The 19,019-nt window shown below is 45.5% G+C and overlaps 2 long non-coding RNA genes across 2 annotated transcripts; both read left to right on the top strand.

Moving 5' to 3' along the window:
• The first annotated feature begins 1,908 nt into the window (after positions 1 to 1,908).
• On the top strand, positions 1,909 to 2,668 carry LOC140697928 (uncharacterized). Its single transcript, XR_012075308.1, has 2 exons — positions 1,909 to 2,116; positions 2,466 to 2,668. It is a non-coding gene; the product is annotated as an uncharacterized lncRNA (long non-coding RNA).
• A 2,593-nt stretch (positions 2,669 to 5,261) lies between these two features.
• Positions 5,262 to 13,345, top strand: LOC140697927 (uncharacterized). The gene is made up of 2 exons (XR_012075307.1): positions 5,262 to 5,501; positions 13,185 to 13,345. It is a non-coding gene; the product is annotated as an uncharacterized lncRNA (long non-coding RNA).
• The last annotated feature ends 5,674 nt before the right edge of the window (positions 13,346 to 19,019 follow it).

Below are 19,019 nucleotides of genomic sequence, written 5' to 3'. Positions count from 1 at the left end.
CGCCACTCCCTGGTGGAGAAGAGGTAAGATGCCCAGGGTCCGCTCACTGCCGTAGATGCAGTAACAGGAATCGTGCAGATTTTGAGTAGGTTAGGTCTGTTCATCTTACATACCTGTTTGCCAACGATAATTTCCATGTACAGATTCGAAGTAGCTAGCAGCACACAAATGATTATATATTTATGCACACAACAAGCCAATCATTATCCATACTAACTGAAGTCCAGTTGATTGAGGCAGCAGAATTCCCAAGGGAAAAAAGGACCCTGGAATTATCCTGCAATTGCATGATCTTAGCGTTTAGGGAAAGATGGTCCTTGGATCAGATGGAGGGATGTTTACACTTGAAGGGAGGAAACAAGAACAAAGTAAGAGACGAAACAGATCTGAGGCTACACATTCACATTTCCAGCACTTCCACTTAGGCAAGCCCCCTTTTCAAGGTCAGAATAGTATTATTTCCTAGTTTCTCATTAGGTAGCTTGACACAGTTTAAAAGCACCACATGTACTTCTGAGTTGGATAACACACAAAGGAAGTGTGTGTGACAATTACTGCTGAAAAGAATCCTAAATCAGGATTTATGGCTCTTGAACTCAAACAAATGTCTTGGTAGGTGGGTAACTCCAAACCTCCCAGTGAAAGAATGAGGCACTGGCTGAATCGGGACCCATGTGAGTGTGTGTCTGCCCGAGAAAACAGTTGAGACTTAAAATATTAGACTTGGAAGCAACAAAAGTGTCATCTTCCCTCTAGAACTTTCAGTTTTCCTCGTGTCTTTTCGTGGCTGTAAAATTATATTCATTAACAAAGCCCCCGGGAAAGCTGCCTGGGCTGAGTGGCAGCTGGAAACAAGGCTGCAGAATGAGACTAAACGTGATCCTGGGGTCTGCACCAGCCCACGGCCCTCGAAAGCTGAGACTAAGCAGCCCGGCAAGCGGGGCTGCCCCTGCCGGTGAAGTCGCTGCAGCCCCGCCGGCACTTGCGGGGTGACCCACTCAAACTAGGCGGGCTGGCCTCGAAGCACAGAGTCTAATGCTGCCCTGACAAGCTTGAAAGTCAAAATGGAAAAAGGGGAAGTAAAGGAAGAGCTTAGTCTTGCTAGTCAATACCTTGTAATAGCCTGTGATGAAAAAGGATAGGAAAAGAAACAGACATGCACGTGTCACTGAATCACTATGCCGTACACCAGAAATAACACAACACATAAATCGACTAAACTTCAATTAAAAAATGCATAAAAGGGGGAGAGGGTAGAGCTCAGTGGTAGAGCACATGCTTAGCATGGAGGAGGTCCTGGGTTCAATCCCCAGCACTGCCAGAAACTGACACAACATAGTAAACTGACTGCACTTCAATAAAAAATATATACACAAATATATAAATACAAAAATGTGAATAAATGAGCCTAATTACCTCCCCCCAAAAAAGTTTAAAAAATAAAAATTAAAAATAAAACCTTTCCCAAAATGCGAAAGGAAAAAAACCCAAAACCAAAAAACTGTAAGTGGCATCTTTCCTTCCTTCAGCAAACACTCTGGAGCCCTGAGCGTCGGGCACAGCAGGCACTTGGGTGGGAGAAAATAAACAGGCAGAGCAGTACGTGCTGGCTCCGCCCTCGGGAAGTTCAGGAGGGGAGACCTGGGAAAGGTGACCTGGCAGCACAGAGGCGCCTAGGACTGGAAGCTATCCCAGCCACAGTCGGAGGCAGACAATCGCAGCGTTCCTCCTTCACTATTCCTTTGTATTCTGGTCCACGGGATCACTGGGGTTGGAAGAGACTGGTTTGACTCGTTTTGCTGTTTTCGGCAGTAATTCACATGCCTCCGGCCCCTGCCAGGTCCCGGAGAGCCTCTGCCCACGGATGACTCTGTAATGACCTGCTGCTCACATGTAAGTGAAGGTTGATCCAGAACCCCCAGCCTGTCTTTTAATTAGGCTAGAGATTTCAGTGTTGAGGCTGAAGGTTTTCCTCTCTGTTAAACCTTTCGTTTCATGGGCTGGGCAAAGGAGGAACGAAGCCCGCGGGCCCGTCTGGGAGGACGAGCGCACATGTTCCGTCGGTGACGGCCACGCTGGGCTCTCATCAAGTAACTAGTGTTTTCTTCCCTCTCAGGTATGTTTCCCAAACTTGCTAAAGTCACCTTTGGTGACTAGCATACAACTTAATTAGTTTTTATGATAAATACTTCTTTAAAATTGTTTGGGGGGCGTATAGCTCAGTGGTAGAGCACATGCTTAACATGCACATGGTGCTGGGTTCAATCCCCTCTATCTCCACGAAAACAAATAAATAACTAAATATTTTTTTAATTGAAAAAAAAAGACTAAGTCAGTTAGCCTTGAAAAATAAGTATTTCTTGGAGTATAGCCGGTTTACAGTGTTGCGTTAGTTTCTAGTGCACAGCGTGGTGGTTCAGTTATACTTAAATATATATCCCTTTTCCTATTCTTTTTCATTATAGGCTGTTCCAAGATACTGGACATAGCTTCCTGTGCTCTACAGGAGGACCTTGCTGCTTATCTATTTTATGTATAGTAGTTAGTGTCTGCAAATTCCAAAGTCCCAATTTATGCTTCTCCACCCCTTTTCCCCTCCGTTACCATAGGTTTCTTTTCTATGTCTGTAAGTCTGTCTCTGTTTTGTAAATAAATTCATTTGTGTGTCTCTCTCTCTTTCTTTTTTTAAGATTCCACATATAAGTGATATTGAGACAGAAAGGAAGGGCGCAGGACACAGACATTCAAAGAATGACACAGCATTTAACACCAAGATGGAGAAAGATTCAACTCCCAGTAGGTCTTGAGGCCCAAGATGGGGGAAGATTTGAGCTTTATTATGTGCTCCTTGTAACATATGAGCATGGTAAAGGACACTCCCACAGGCACCATGACAGTTCCAAGGCTGACCATAAAAGGTCATAGAGTGGGTGGTGGCCGAATTCCTAGGAATCCCTGCCCACTCCCGAAACTTGTTGGAGTAATTCTCCCACTTGTTAGCATATAAGGTTACCAAGCCCATAAAACCTAGCAACCCCCACACCTCCTGGCCTCCCTCTTGCCTTCTGAGGTGGCCTGCACTCTGTCTATGGAAAGTACATCTCTCTGAATAAATCTACTTTTACTCAATTGTGGCTTGCTCTTGAATTTTGTTCCTAGTGAAGCCAAGGACCCATACTTGATGGGGTGCATCCCAGGGAGTCGACCAAGACCTGAGACACAACCATCCTCTCACCCTGCATTTTCCATATTTTTCTTTCTCTTTCTGGCTTACTTCACTTAGAAGACAATCTCCAGTTCCATCCATGTTGCTGCAAATGGCATTATTTTATTCTTTTTGATGGCTGAGTAGTATTCCATTGTATAAATATACCACAACTTCTTTATCCAATCTGTTGATGGACATTTAGTTTGCTTTCATGTCTTAGCTGTTGTAAATACTGCTGCTGTGAACATTGGGGTGCATGTATCTTTTCAAATGATAAATACTTCTGTTACGATGATGATGATGATGATGATGATGATTACTTCTTAGCTCTGAACAAGAAATCTTCCCTGAGTTTTTTGAGATAATAATGCACTGGGTTTAATATATAATGACCAAAAAACTCTTTCAGTATATAAACCTCAGAAATATTATCAAAAGGGAAGAGCTCTTGCTCTGTAACAAAAATGCAGGGCTTTCTCCAACCTGTCAGCATATTAGTAAGAACATTTGGGGCTACATTTTTCACACTCACCCAGAAATAAAATTGACATGCTAATGATGACTAGCAGGCGAGATCTTGTCCCACAAGAATAAATCTGCTTCATCTGCTGCTCCTGGTCTCTCTGTGATGGCTGCTGGCAGGACGCCTTACACCCACCGACACCTAAAAAGTACTCACTAAAGATGACAATTCCTATCTGTCCTCACACGGGAAAAGGACCACTGCCTGTCTGATGCCACTGGCGCTGTGCCACCCAAATCACAAATGCCAGCAGCAGGTGGGTTTGGGGGCAACAGAGTGAGTGTGTGTGGGGGCCCCCCAGAGGGGAATCGTGCCAGGCCCCACTCTTTCCCAAACTGCACCCACCTGATGGGGAGGAAGGAAGGGAGACTCCCCAGTGGCTGCAACACCAGTCAAACCGGCACTTCAATCTGCTGGGCGTTTTATTAGAATCTCAGAGGCAGAAAACTTGCCTAAACAAACCATTTCGCAGTGCAGAGAAGTAAACCTACAACCTCATATATTTATAACGTTGCTCTGGGGAGAGAGTATAAAAGGAATTTTCACAAAGGCATAGCATCTCTGATTTTTAAATACTTCAAATACAGGAAAAGTACCAAATAACTTCAATTCTGCAATTCTGGCAAGAACTTAAAAATCTTTAGTTTTTATAAGCAGATTGTTTGGTTGGCAACTGTAACAGTAATTCACCTTTCCTTTAGAAAACTCCACTGTTTCCTGATGTTAGCGAAACTCCATTAGCACAAAAGGTTGCTGGTCTTTTTTCTCTTTTTTCCTGTTACTGGTTTTAAACTCTTTAACGACATGACAACAGAGGCTCTAAACCTCTGTCTTTAGCCTCAACCTAATGAAACCTAACTGGAAAATGATAAAGTGATAGAAATCCCAGACTTTGAGGTCTTTCTTTTTTTAATTGCCAATTTTCTCCATGGCACTGAGGCATTAATCCTTGAAGAGTAGAAGGCAGACTTGCCAATAACCCAGCAGAGAAGGGTCCTGGGAGTAAGAGAAGCAGGAAGCTCATAACTGTGGGAGAACTCCCTCCAGCTCCCCAGAAACCACTATTGAATCTTGTGAACCCTCCCCACTCCCGCCCTGCCTGCCCCCCACCCCACCCCGGGTCTGGACAACCGCCCAGAGCAGCATTGGTATTCAAATGAGTCTGCCAATCCCAGCCTGGCACGGCTCGTGGTGGCCTGTCAGTACAGGGCTTGAAGAAAAGGTAGCAGATCTCAGATCCAGGGAGACCCAGCCAGATTTCCAACTCGTCCAGAATATATGTCATCAGCCTGTAAAGCGAGCTGCCTGGAGGTGAGAAGTGGTTTTCTTCTCCACCTTTATTTGATGTTCATTAAAACAAAAATAACCAGAAGACCATGCACCTCCAACAGAGATTTAAAAAGAAAGAGGAAGGGGCTATGTGGAGTCAAGCCACTCATTCAGCTCAGCACTGGTTTCCATGGGAACAAGAGAGGCTTTGTGCGGCTCTAGCACGTCCCCACCCCCCGCCCTACCCCATGGCCAGGGCCCTGCCCTGGGTCTGCATTTGTGTGGCCAACTTTTTTCTGTGTCACTTGCTGTCCCCGCCCCCATGGGTCCCCAGCAACATCACCCATCACCACCACAGAAGCAAAAAGAAAAGAACTCAACTCTTTGAGCTGAATTAAATCACGAAGCACAAAAGTGTCTAGGCGATGAGGAGTCAGGATTCTGCCCCAAGGACCACGACCATCCTGTGGTTTTTGGCCTCATTTTTTATCCCTTCTTCAAGTAAGTTGTGACAGCGATTTCTTAACTCTTCGTGCCTAACACACACACATTTACGTATCAGTTTTAAGTTCTCACGTGCATAAAATGCCATGGGCACATTGGATATTATAGAAAAGCAATAATAATGATAATATAAATGGAACATGGTCAGAGGAGCAGGTTTAAAGCAAACTGAGCTCAGTAAAAATTTCAAATGTTGATGTTTTCTGTTTATGTCAAGTGCACATGTGGCGGGGGTGGGCGGTGGGAGGGAGAGGAAGGAACTTTTAGAAGAAGTTCATCTCTGCTTACCTGGAATGAGAGAGGCCATGCAGTGCTCAGACCACCAGGTCAGGTAAAACCCAAAGTTCATCTTCTCTATTTGAACGAGTATCTTTAATTTGGCACTTTATTTCTGATTCATTTTGACTTTTAAATTAAAAAAGGGAAATATTTATGAATCGATTACTCAGAGGCTGCCATGAAAAGCATTTTAGCACGTAAATCCTCATTGTTTTACTCAGTGTCAAGATTTTACTTATTATTATTAAAGGCAAAGCATATTTCTTAACATTGTTCATAAATCACCACTAAAATATTTCGTGCTACAAGCTCCTTAGCTTCCAAAGACACTCTTTCCTTTTAAAGCTTTACGCAGCACTTCAAAGTCTCCCTCTGACAAAGCTTAGTGCTGTTCAGAGGCGAACGTCAGATTCCAAGACGTCTGAGTTTTGTTTGTAAGTATTTATTTAGGAGATCTGCAATTCATTTTCTTTTGCAAGATGAAATGTCAATTTTCATCGTTTAGATTCACACTCTTAAAAAAAAGAAGTTTAACCTACTTATGTGTAACGGAGTTGCAATCTTACAGTTTTGAAAGGTCTCTTGGGATATAGGACATGAAAGGAGTTATTAAAGATTGAGGGTCATTTCAAGCCTTAGTGAATAAGAAATACGATTTGTTCATAAAAGCCAGAAATCCTCCTCCAATCCATCGGTTCCCGCACTCACCTTCCTCATGAATATAACATCTCTTTATCGCAAAGAAGCTAGGACACTGGCAGTCTGCGTGGAGATTTAACATTCTCATAACTTGCCTATTCTGTCCTCCCTCCTAACATCGTGCAGCATTCACTTAACACACTATTTCTCAAAAGGTTATGCAGACTGAAATTCCTGAGTGGGCTGATTCACTTCCCAGGGTCAAAGTTAACTCATACTCTCTCTTCTCCTCTTTTAACTTGTCTTCCTCTTCTTTCCTTTCCACTTTCGTTTTGTTTTTCTCTTCTTTGCTTTCCCTAAGAACCTTCCCCAAACGAAGCATCTGAAGTCCGGATGCCCTGACGACCAGAGACTGCATTATCCATAATCAGTGACGTTTCTGCTCTTCCCCCACGTCCACGGGAAATTGACAACCTTTTCCAGGATTCTTCCATCCCAAGCATGTCTCATGTCTCTGGTCAAGAACACAAAGTGCGACGTCACCCGCCTGCTTCCCGGCGTGGTCCTCCCCTTGACTTTGCTCCTACAGACATTGGTTGGTGAGGGAGATGGGCGTGGCCTGTGTACCCCAAAGGGGGTTCCACTCTGGGGGAGGAAGGCAGGTCAACACAGCATCCCATGAGTATTTGTTAAAGCACAGCTGGGTTAAGCCAAGGTTTTCATACAAGGGCCGGGGAGAGGGAGCGCCCTCTTCCTCCCAGTCTGTAGGAGAAGAGCCTCTGCCGCTCAGACCGCCCTGTGCTCTGGGCCCCACTCCTTCCCCCTCGGGCACAGCCTTCCCTGCTTCCAGGCTGGCCCCAGGCTCCTCCCGCTTCTTGGCCTGGGTTCGGTTCCTTCCACCTCGAAACATGGGTGGGGCCCTGGAAATCCTGAAAAGGTTTTCACCAGGCTTTGTTGCCTCCTCTATTTACCTTCATAGCTGCCACGTGATTTCTCAGACTCATGGGGTCCCTGTGTTGGAAGCCACCTACCCCTCCCTCGCCCCTTCCCATCCCGATGAAATCTCCAGTGAGTGGGCTGCGGTTTCTCTGACCAGTCCCTCTTTCTTCTGCCTCTGTGGTCTGACATCCATTCCCACCAGGGTGCCAAACCCACCCTCCCCGAGGTCTCCACAGGCAGAGAAACTGCTGTAGCCTCTTCACTCCATTGCTGTCCGTTTTCTACCTGCAATCCTTATTTTCATGTTTCCACCCTATGGAAGCTTTCTGCTGGGTCTCCGACCTCTTTCTCTCCCCCTGTTTCCTGTCCTAAATCCCGATTCTCCTCCTTCCTTTTTCCTGATTTCCCCTCTGCCCTCACTTCTCTGCATTTAATTTCAACTCCAATTCCAAATCAGTTAACAAATCTTGTCTTTTCTTAACCATCTACATTTTCCTTCCCTTCCATGCCAGTTGTCGCTTCTGTTTATCAGGCTCTTGTCCCCCCCCAAGCCTGGGTTGCTGACGTGACCTCCAGAGCTCAGGTGGGTTCAGAGTAAGAGCCTGACTTGAAAACTACAAGAATATATGGTCCTTGGGCATCAGGACCGTCTTACTCAACTTTGAATTCCCAGTGATGCTTGGCACGTCATAGTAATCACAAGTAATCCATGGAAATCCTACGTTTAATGGACTCTAAGAGACGTTCACTCACTCATTCAAGAACATCCACCATGCCACTCCTAAGCAAGAGAGACACAGGAGCAAAATGTATACACCACGGGGGTGTCTGCATTTCTGGGACTTCTAGTCCAGTGGAGGCAAAGAAATTGAGCCAACACTCACTAATGCAATGAATTACAATTAAAATAAAATGGCAAAGAAGAGGGTGATGTGGAAACGAATGACAACAGTGCCCACCAGGGGTGAGGAGCACAAAAATCTGCCCTGAGGAAGGCCAAGAGGACACCTGAAAGGACCCGAAGGAAGATGGGGTGGACGGGAACATCAGAGCAGCGCGTGCAAGGATGGAAAGCAGGACACTGAGGAACTGAAAGATTATATTCCCGGTGAAGCGGGACTATAATGAGCAAGGGAAGTGTGTCCGAGCAGGACCCTGCGGGGCCTTCCCGGGACAGACTACCCATGGCCTCCACCTTCCTCGTGTCTGCAGAAAATCTTTAGCCTCCTAGGCTTCCTGAATTCCAAAGAATAAATTTAATCAGGAAGTGAGAAAATGCAGAAAGAAAGGAAAACAGTCAAGCAAGATGAAATAATAGTAGTTCAGCCGTTAAACAAAGTCTGGGACCTTTAGTTCCTCCTCCAGGGCTAGAGATAATATTCTGAGCCACGTCCTTTGAGCTGTTTTGCAGGCATTGAGACCCCCACCAGGTGGAAGACATTAACCGTGTGCTGCCCACAGCCTGTAGACCCCAGGCTGGTTGGAACCAGAAGGTTGACAATGTCGACTCCCGGTGACCTCATCACCAACCAGTCAGAAGAATGTCCAGGAGCTGATCACACCCCCTGCAACCCTCTCCCTCACCCTGTCTTTAAAAACATTTCCCTAAAAGCCAATGGGGAATTCAGATCTTTTGAGCATTAGCTGCCTGGACTCCTTGTTTGGAGTCCAGGAAATACTGCAAGAAATGCTGCACTTTCCTTCATCACAACCCAGTGTCAGTAGATTGGTTTTACTGGGAGTGGGTGAGCAGACCCAAGTTCAGTTTGGTAACAGAAAGAGTTGTGCAAGACAAAAGGACTCGGGTCATTCCAGGCCAAGTTATCTACCGTAAGGATGTCGGACTTTATGTAGAACAGAAGGAAGCCATCACACACAAAGCGCAGATGGTGCTTTTAAAGCTTCCTTCCATCCATTTTGAGTGAGTCACACGTCTTCTCTACTTCTGTTGCAATAACATTAAAATCTTTGGAATAAGTGTAGCTGATATTAGAGATGGCTGGCTGGAATGGAAATAGTTGAAATATGAGAACATTTTTACTTCCCTGTAAATGAGAGAGGCATACAGAACTAAAATCACAGAGCACCGAGAAAGAAGGCACAGAGGCTAGTGTCTCACATGTCACCACATGGCGAGACATAAATAGCCAAAGATGACAAGATCATCTGTCTTTGGAAACGTTCAGCTTGAACATTTTCAGGCATGTAGTCCAACAGGATGACCTCAGCCCTGAGAAACTCTTTTCCTGCAGGACCTTGGGGAAATGGTCCTTTCAAAGGAGAGCTTCTTGAAACTCTGTAAACATCATCTGTAAGAAAAAGGATTTTTGATTTAAATCTGGCTTCCAGATTATCAAGTTAAATGAACATTTACCATTATATTAATTTTTAAGTTCTTTAAAGTTTCCAAAATGTTTCCACTTATATTCAGTTACTTTATTTTGGTTCATAATTCATTTATTCAGCTAGGGCTACATGACCTGTATCCTGAGAGCCTTTGTAAAGTTCAAATACTATTACTCCATCTTAATTTATTGAGATAATGTTTTGAAAGTTATCAGTGTATTTATCTCTTAGGATATAAGTTTCGATGCTATCACAGAAATAAAAAATGACAGTACTTTAAATAACATAGGAATTTATTTCTCTCTCTTATAATTGTGGAATGAAAGTATCTGGGCTGGATACTCTGTCCCTCCTACCTTGTTTCTCTGTCCTTCCTAAGGTGTTGTGCTCAACCACATACAAATTGGCTTATATTATATCCATGTTTCAGGGAGCAGAATGGAAGATGAGGCAAGAAAAGAAAGTTTCATCCTTTAAGGTCAGTATCTGGAAGTTTTACACAACACTCTGCACACTCTGTTGGCCAAGACTTAGTCTTATGGCCAGAATTAGCTGCAAAAGAATCTTGGAAATGTGTTCTAGCTACGTGACAATGTAGCTAGCTAAAAATCCTACTACCTAATGCAAGATAGGAAGATTGGATTTAATGGGTAGAACTAGCAATCTATGTATTTTCCTTTTCTTTTAGTTTTTCTACTTCTAGCAGCAAAATAAGATTTTGCAGCAAGACCATGATCTCAAGAACTAAATATTGTTGAGAGAAGACATGTAGTACTGTATTTCCCCCTTTAACATAGCAAGAACCACACCTGGGGGACTCACTCAAACCATTCTCTCCTAGAATAGAATGGGCTCCCATTTAAGTTAGGAGGATGAGCTTTGTTCTTATACGACTCGTAGAAAATGATATATGACAAGAAAAAGAAAAGCTTGATACTGTTACAGTCTGGGATATGGTGAGACGGACATAGAGAGGGAAGGAAGAGAGTAAAAAGCCAAAGAGATCAATGTCCACGCCCTACCCCCAAAAGAGGGAGGAGCTTCAGGAGACTGGGTAACACGGGGAGCAGAGGAGACTCAGGCTGCCATCCCCATGTGCTGACTTCCCCCTGGGGACCTTGGGAAGAGGTTTTCCTACAGGCTTCTGTTGTGTCAGTCTGAAGTTGCTGGTGCAATATAATTTCAGAGGGAAGCCTTAAGGTCAAGATTCCTGGGGCTACTCTTAGCTCCTTTATATTATGAGTGCTGAGTTGAGAGTCAGCAGATAAGCCATGTGGCTGGCCAAGGTTGGGCTAGGTGACATGACTATGATGCCTCGGGGACACAGCCTGGGCCAGGGGAAGGAAGTTCCTGAGACACAGGAAGCCAAGCTGAGTCTGAGTAAGCCAGCGTTGCTCAAGCCAAAAGAAAGACCACCAGAGTGTACGGTACATTTTTTAAATGTCATGGGAAGAAAATACATTAGGATTTTCTCCCAGACTTTCTCCTAATATGTGGCAAAGAAAAGAGATTTTTAAAACCAACCAACCAACCAAGCAAACAAAACCCTTGTTCTGAACAAAAATATACCATAGTTTCATAGGATACATTCCACAAGGTAAATGGGAATTGTTGCCCACGGTTTGTGAAGACAGAAGCATTCCACCCATCAGTTCCCAAGATCTTATAGTAAAACTATTTCCTTGCCTGATTAAAAACAAACAAATAAAAGATCAAAGGGAAACAAAGGAAAAAATCTTGAAACAAGTGCAATTAGAAACAATGTCTTTTTTCCAGTGTAATCTGGTTCTCGCATCACAGTGCTTAAGCACATGCATACTTTGGTGTTTCTTTCCTCAAAGGTTCCTTACTTTTCAATGTATACAAACAGATTCCAATGGAAAGTACATAAAAACACTTCTAGTCTTTGCTGCAGTGGAAAGGAGATCTTCTTACAAGTGTAGAGCCTGCTCCATCACTGCCTCTTGTCCCTGCTGCATCTGAATTCTACTTCTCTACAAACAGCTCCAGTCTCATGTCCCCGGAACACACACACAGTCTCTCCCCTGATCCTGCCTTACCCGCAGGATCCTTCCTCCTTCCTCTCACAACCAGACTTGTTCAGTAATCTCTCTAGGCTTTTTAAGGCTACCATCTTATTCACCCACCCCTCCAGGTTCCTGTCCCATCTCAATGCAGACAGGTTAATCCCTGTCAGTACTGCCCTCATCACTCCATTTAACGCTCTTTCAAGGTTCTCCTTGCTGAATTCCCAATGAACAAATTCAACAGCCTCTTTGATGATAACATTTTTCTTAAACTTAGTAGTTTTGGATAAAACTGCATTTTCAGATTATTCAGCCCAAAATATTGCTGATATGAAATTTAAGTGACTTCCTCCTAAACCTGGAATTTGAACCACACCTCTGTATTACAGTATCTCTAACTGCCTGATTTCATAACTTCAGCAAGATGACCCACAGGCACCTCAAAATCAACCAAATTCTTCATTTTTCTTCCAAAATAAAGTTCTGTTAATGGCATCACCATCTTCTACATACAGCTTTAAAACATCCACTCCACCTCAGTGCATTTTGCTGTATGTAAATTTTACCTTAAAAAAGTGGAAAAATTGTTATCTTTGTGTCTTCCTTCCTTACCTCCAAAGCCAATAAACAGCCAATTTGTGTTTAATTGACCCCTGGAATGCCCATTTCATTGTCTCCTTTCCAGCTTCAATGCAACGACTCCCGCAGAATCTCTCAGTGTTCCTCTCCAGACCCCTGGAGCAGGCGCCACTTCAAGGGACTTCTCCTCTCCAAGTCCTCTCATTCTGCGGCCGGATGAAACTTCCCAAAGCGGAGTCTCGAGTCTGCTTTTGTCCTAACCACCCCCACTAAATGCTAGATATCTCTGTGGTTGATGGAATAAAGCCCAAACCCTTTAGCCTAGAACTTAAAGTCCTCTCTGACTTGATCCCAGCCCACCTCTGAGTCTAATTTCCCAATACTCCCTTCTCGCGGCACCAGCCTCCACACACACAGAACATTTTCCACATCTGCCCTGCCCTTGGGGAGGAGAACAGAGAATGAACTCTGGAACAAGAGTTTGGATTCAAGTTCTGGCTCCACCACTGACACAAACTTTTTCTATGAGTATCATCAGGATGTATTTTGAAGACACAGCAGATATAATTTGCCGATGGGTTGAAAATGGGGTGTAAGAGATAAGGAAGAGTCAACAATAGCGCCAAGGCGTATGGTGTGAGTTATGAGAAGGGCCGAGCCACTGTAGGTACCACAAGGAACACAGAGGGAGGTGGGAGGACGGGGCAAGATTAGGAGTTTGGGTTCGAACACCTGACTTCAGGATGTCTACTGATACACATTCTTCAAGACACAGCTTAGGTATGTTCTCCTTTGGATGGCATCACGAATTCCACCTTTCACAGAGCTGCCCGTCTCTGTCTTCCTGTGAACACTGCTTTCTCTCTTGCAGGACAGTTCGAGTACCTGCCACTTCGCCCTCCCGTACACCAACCTTCCTAACAAGAGCGTTCATGTCTGAGTCACCTCTGTCCCCCACATGGAGGCCATTATTTTACACAGAGAAGCTCAAAAATATTCCTGAATGAAAATGAAAATGTATATGGAATTGTACCTTTTATTTTGTATCATGATTATCAGCAGAGCACTTCAAGCCGGGCAGAAAAGTCATCCTCACGGTCTTCTGACATCCCAGCTACGAGCAGAGCCTCCTTATCAGACAGACTCTTAAAAGTTCCTTCCAGAGAGAGCTCTTCTAATCCTGTCTAGCATTTCCCATCATCTCTTAGAAGAATCTGTGATCGCCGATAACCATGGGAAAGCAATCTGTTTCCAAACTTACTGCTAAAATCCCTTCACGGGGACCTGTGGCAGCTCTTCACTCATACAACAGAGACAACAAATTTGCCAGGCAACTGGAGATAAGAGAGTGATTTTAAAAATATGTATTACTGAAGACCACTGAACTTTGTCATTTTAGCCACATGTGGGTCCAGGGGAAAACTGGACTTCTCGTCAAAAAACCTTCACTCTGTCATCTCACTATAACTGTTCCACATTTAGTGTTTCTGCAGAAAAACATTTCACTAGTGACAGGACTAGCATCCCCCTGCTGAGCTCCTGTGAGTCTCTGTATTGCCTGATGCTCTTAGGAAAGTGAAAGGAGTTCTGAATACGCAAGAGACAAGGGTCTCTGGCCTGAGCATCTCGAGGCTGCGGGGGCGGATGGAGAGGGAGGAGCCTCCCACCGCATCTGACACCCAGCCCCTCGCAGACGTGACAAGGTTTGCCCCTTGCTGTTTGCCCGCTTGCTTAATTGATTGATTATTGAACACTTGCTGGAAAATAGCAGAGTGACCTACAGTTCTACCATAAATATCAGTCATCTTCGGGATGCCCTCGGGAGATTCCAGAATGTTCTGGTGTCGCTGGGCCCCACCCGAGACCTACTGTTCTGGAATCCAGGGAGGAAGAGCCTGGCATCTCTGCAGGCAGCTGCGGGGCGCCTCTGTGGGGGTCCTGCTACGTAGGGCAGCCCTGTATTTGAATCCCAGCTCTGTCACTTCATAGCCAGGTGGCCTGCAGTGTGGCGCTGAGCCTCTCAGGATCAGCTTTTCATCCGCACAAGGGTGATCACGTGTACCAGGCCGTCCCAGAGACCCGAGGTCATGAGCAGAAAGGACGCAGCCACGGCTCACTACTGGTAGCTCATACTGGTAGCGGGGCTTGTGTGCCGAGCTTAGCTTCACTGCGCTTCCAAGTATTAGGTTTTTTACGAATTGAAAGTTTGTGGCAAATGTGCATTGAGTAAGTCCATTGGCATCATTCTTCCAACAGCATTTGCTCAGTTTGTGTCTCTGTGTCACATTTTGGTCATCTTCACAGTTTTTCAAACCCTCCAGCAGCAAAAAGATTATGACTTGCTGAAGGCTCAGATGATGGTTAGCACATTTTAGCAATAAAGTATTTATCATTAAGGTATGCACATTATTTTTACACACAATGCCATTGCACACCTAATAGCTTACAGTATAGTGGAAACATAACTTTCTATGCACTGGGAAACCAGAATAAGTCATGTGAGTCGCTTCTCTGTGATATTTGTGGTCTGGAACCAAACCTGTGATATCTCCGGGGTGGGCCTGTATGGCACTGTTATTGATCATCTGCACATTGATCTTTATGACAGAGCCCTGCATGGATGGCCCCTGCCTGCCTCTGGGCCTCATCCACTCCTGTACCTGCCTTGCCCCAAACACTCCAGCTGTCTGGGCTGCCTTCTTTAACTCCAGCACCACAAACCAGTCCCCATCCGAGGCCTTAGGCAACAGCTCTCCCCTCTTCTCACTACCTGGGCTCCTTCTCAGACCTCAGATTTCAGACATCCTCTGTGTGAGGTCCCGGCATCCTCCCTCCAGCCCCCTGCCCCTGATGCTCAGGCCACCAGAGCGCCCTCCATTACACTGCCAGCGCCTTGTGTTCGCCTACAGCTCTTCTGAAGACCAAGTACTTGGATGGCATTGACTTACCTTCTTGTTGATCTTCTCCCCTCCGGGCCCTCATCTGTCCTGCGCTCTGCTCAGGCCTCATATCTGAGCTGGGAGAAGAGTAGGTATGCTATGCACGTTTGCTGACTGAACGAATAACCTTGAAAAGCAAATATTACTCAGCCCTAGTAAACGCAGAGTCAGTCCTTAGACTCAGCCCTCACATTCTGAAAATCAAACCCCACATCACACATCACAAACACAGGGAATCCCTCCAGGAACTTCAGGAGAAACGCAAACCCTCTTCCACAACTCCGCCTGTCCCCGCTGCCAGCAGCAATGAGCCCAGGCCCCGGGGACGGGCAAGACCCACAAATGGAAGATAAGAATAAAGCTCCCCTCATTTCTGTCTTTCCTTTTCAGTTTCCCTGTAACATGTCACCTCCCCCACGTCCATCACTTTTTTCTAAACTAAAGAGATGACGTAACAATGCCAGATACAGTACTGACCATGACCAGGGAGAGAGGATGAGGACAGGATGCTGTGGGACAGACACTTCTCAAGATCGAGCTGTACGCTTCCAGTGGCGTGGCCCAGCCCGGGAAACCGCAGTTCGGAAGAACAGGAGCTAAAGGCAACAGGTTGCTTGGAGGGAGCTGAGACTCTTCCGGAAGCCGCAGCTCCACGCAGCCCTGTGAGAGCCCGCCTGGGGGACCTGGACCGTCCGCAGCATCCGTGACTCTAGGCAGGGTCCTTCTGAGGTTTACCCTGTGCTCTGTCTGGGGGAAGGAGGGGTGAAAAGCAGCCACCGCCTTCCGAGAGCACCTGAGATCTCCCTCTAGGTCTGTCCCCGCCTCTCGCATCGGCGTGGCTGTATTTGTGCGTTTCAGGTAAATCAGCCAAGAATAAAGCCCCTCCCCTTTGGAGCCCACTTTCTGCGAGCCCCGCCCTTGGTATTGGGTTGGTCTTTGGTTCAAAGACAGCGTCTTTATCAACAGAAAACTTTCAACTCCGCGTTTTGTATGGTAACAAAGCAACTTTATAGTTTTCTCATTTCAGGTTTTCTTTGTTAATTGCCTTTTTGTCCATTGAACTCTTCAGTGGCTGTTTCTCCTTCTTCGTATAAGTCAGACTTTCCTGGATGAGTTCTTTTTCTTCATTGATGGGCTTTCCTGGAAAGACTTCCTGTCTTTTCAACGTGCTGTTTACCTGTTTTTTTTTCCTTTTATATTTTTTCTTTTATGTTTTCTTCCCCGTGGTTTATTGTAATTTTTTTTTCCCTCATTGGCTTTGTTAGTGTCTGGTTTCTCAAGCATTTCTTGGGCTTCTGAAAGAATAAAGCCAAACTTCACACAGAATTCGGTTTTTAATTATATATTCATAGCAGGTAAGTGCATGATCAATGTGGATTTGGGGCCTTTCAAGAACGGAAGAATACCCAAAGGTGGGCCATGTGCATTATTTATTTCTTGCAAATTGGTCTACCATGTGTTCAACCCCAGAGAGAAAGCTCGCTGGAACGGAAATCCCATCGTAGAAGGATGTCCCCCTTTAGGCAGCGGTCAGGAGAGCACTGGTTGGGGACGGAGTGTCGGGAGCAGTGTGGACGCTGCCCCGGTAGATGTAACTGAGGCTCCTGAACGTGACTGATCTTACTGCACGTGGCTGGTCCTAATGTGTGGCAAGCAGACACGGAAGCCACTCACTGTGAAATAAATAAACCACCACGGAAAGGAAAAGGTCACAGAAGAAAATCCCCAACTCCTTGGCACTGAAGTGCCCTCTAGAAGAGTCTGTCCTGCCTTGGTATGTGAACAGGTGAAAGCTTTTAAGTTCTTTCAAACAGAGAATAAACAAGAAAAATAGTCACCTTCTAGAACTTACTGTGTTTTTTTGTTTGTTTGTTTGTTTGTTTTATAAGAAGTGGAGTCCAAGCAGAAGCATCCTGTGACCCCTGAGACAGCTCCTCCCCATGGACCGGCTGCCCCCGTCTCTCCTGCTGCATCTTCTGTGTTCTGGGAGCAGCTCTTCCTTCCTAGCAAAGTCAGCTGGCACTGGTGCCAAGTGACTCCACAGTGGTGGCGACTGCCAGGCTGGCAAGCTCGAAAGCCAGCCTCCCAGTAGCCCACCATGACCGACGGAGCCTGGACACAGACAGTTGCAGCCCCAAAGTGCCCCACTTACTTCTAAAGACATCCCATTCTTGAGAGGACACCCCTGACTGCTGTGTCCCCTTTATAAGCCCTACACGCACCCCCTCACAGTCCTGTGACACTGAGGAGGGGCGCCCCTCGAGTCTCTCCTTGGCCTGGAAGCACAGAAGATATCAGCTTTCCCTTAAGAGACAGCTCCAGCCTGTGAAATGATCTTGGCTCACAAACCCCGTTTCTGAGAGTAAAATGCCCTCCACATGCACTTTCCAGAGTTAGCAAAGCTGATCTGTTTGGGCTGCAGGGACGACTCATGAAATGTTTCTTAAAAGACGTGTAATTATGGCGAAACGAAAGTATGGTTCCAGAAGTTAAGCTAGCTACTTGACATGGCAGATCAGCAAGGCTCCCAAGAGAATTTCTTGAGGAAATAAAATAAGAAAGGTTTCCAAGAGGAAGTACGAGGCGTTATTTCCAGAGATTTTCAGTTTTCAGTATTTCATTTTAGTTTTCAATATTTCAATTTTTCATTTAGTTTTCAGTATTTCGCTATTGTTAGAATCATTTCATTGGCAAAGATCTGTGTTCAAATAAAGCAGACTTTGTACTTAATTCAATTCAACTCAACAAACAACTCTCAAGCACCGACTTTGTCTCAGGTTCTGAGTGAGGAAGTTTACACCTGTCACCTAGTCCACCGCCGACGAAGGTGGCGGGCACTGCACATGAGAAGACAGAGGCTTAGAGAGGTTAATCATCTGCCCAAAGTCACACAGCCGTTATGAGGACCAGACCAGCTGGGGTCTGCCCCCAAGTCTCCCAGGGCCTGCGCTGTCTGTGTCCTTAACCACGATGTCTCTTGGGCCTCACCCTTCACCCCCGAAACTCACAAAGGGTATAGAGAAAGAGGAATAGAATTTTCACTTGAATAAAGAAAATGGTTACTGTGATGTTGACGCCAGAAAGCCACATGAGGCGCCGTGACGGCACACGGGAGGGAGGAACCAGTAGGTACCGAAAAGCAACCCAGTTCTTGCGACCAGAAACACTTCGCGCACGTCCCTGGGAGGATGCTGCTTTTTTGTTGCCGTTGTTACAGAGATGTGGTTTTGACTTTGCTCTGCATGTTGGGAAGGGAAAGACACAGAGCTCGCCCAGTGGGTCGGTTGAGGCCACCCCACTGAAAGGCATTTGAAGGCAGCCTGGCTCAATGCAATCCATGCCTCCACGGGGCCATTTAAGAGTTTTAACTGCCACACAACTGTGCATAATTCACCAGGGAGAGAAGAGCCATAATGAAGCATTCAAAGAACCTTCACTGTAAATGCATAAAATTATCCAGCTGCTCAAGACGCAAAGATGCTTAAGCTCTGTTCAAAAAAAACAAAACAGTGGTGTGATTTGTTTTGAAATAATGTCAAGACTCTTGAACTATTAATAACATAGCTTCTTATTTTTTTAATACTTTGGAGGTACAACTTCCAAGCAGTCAACTGTTGAACAAAAAAGTGAGAGGGAGCATGGAACAGACATAATTTAGCGTCTTCTGCTCCCCTAGAATAGAATAAGATTTGAATATATATCAGGAAAGCTGATAGAGCCACACCAGAACAGGTGTGTTTCAAGGTCTCACTCAGCATAATGCCCTG

This window comes from Vicugna pacos, chromosome 8 (genome assembly GCF_048564905.1).
Source record: "Vicugna pacos chromosome 8, VicPac4, whole genome shotgun sequence".
Taxonomy (NCBI): Eukaryota; Metazoa; Chordata; class Mammalia; order Artiodactyla; family Camelidae; genus Vicugna; species Vicugna pacos.
This window is presented reverse-complemented; position numbering and strand designations above follow the sequence as displayed.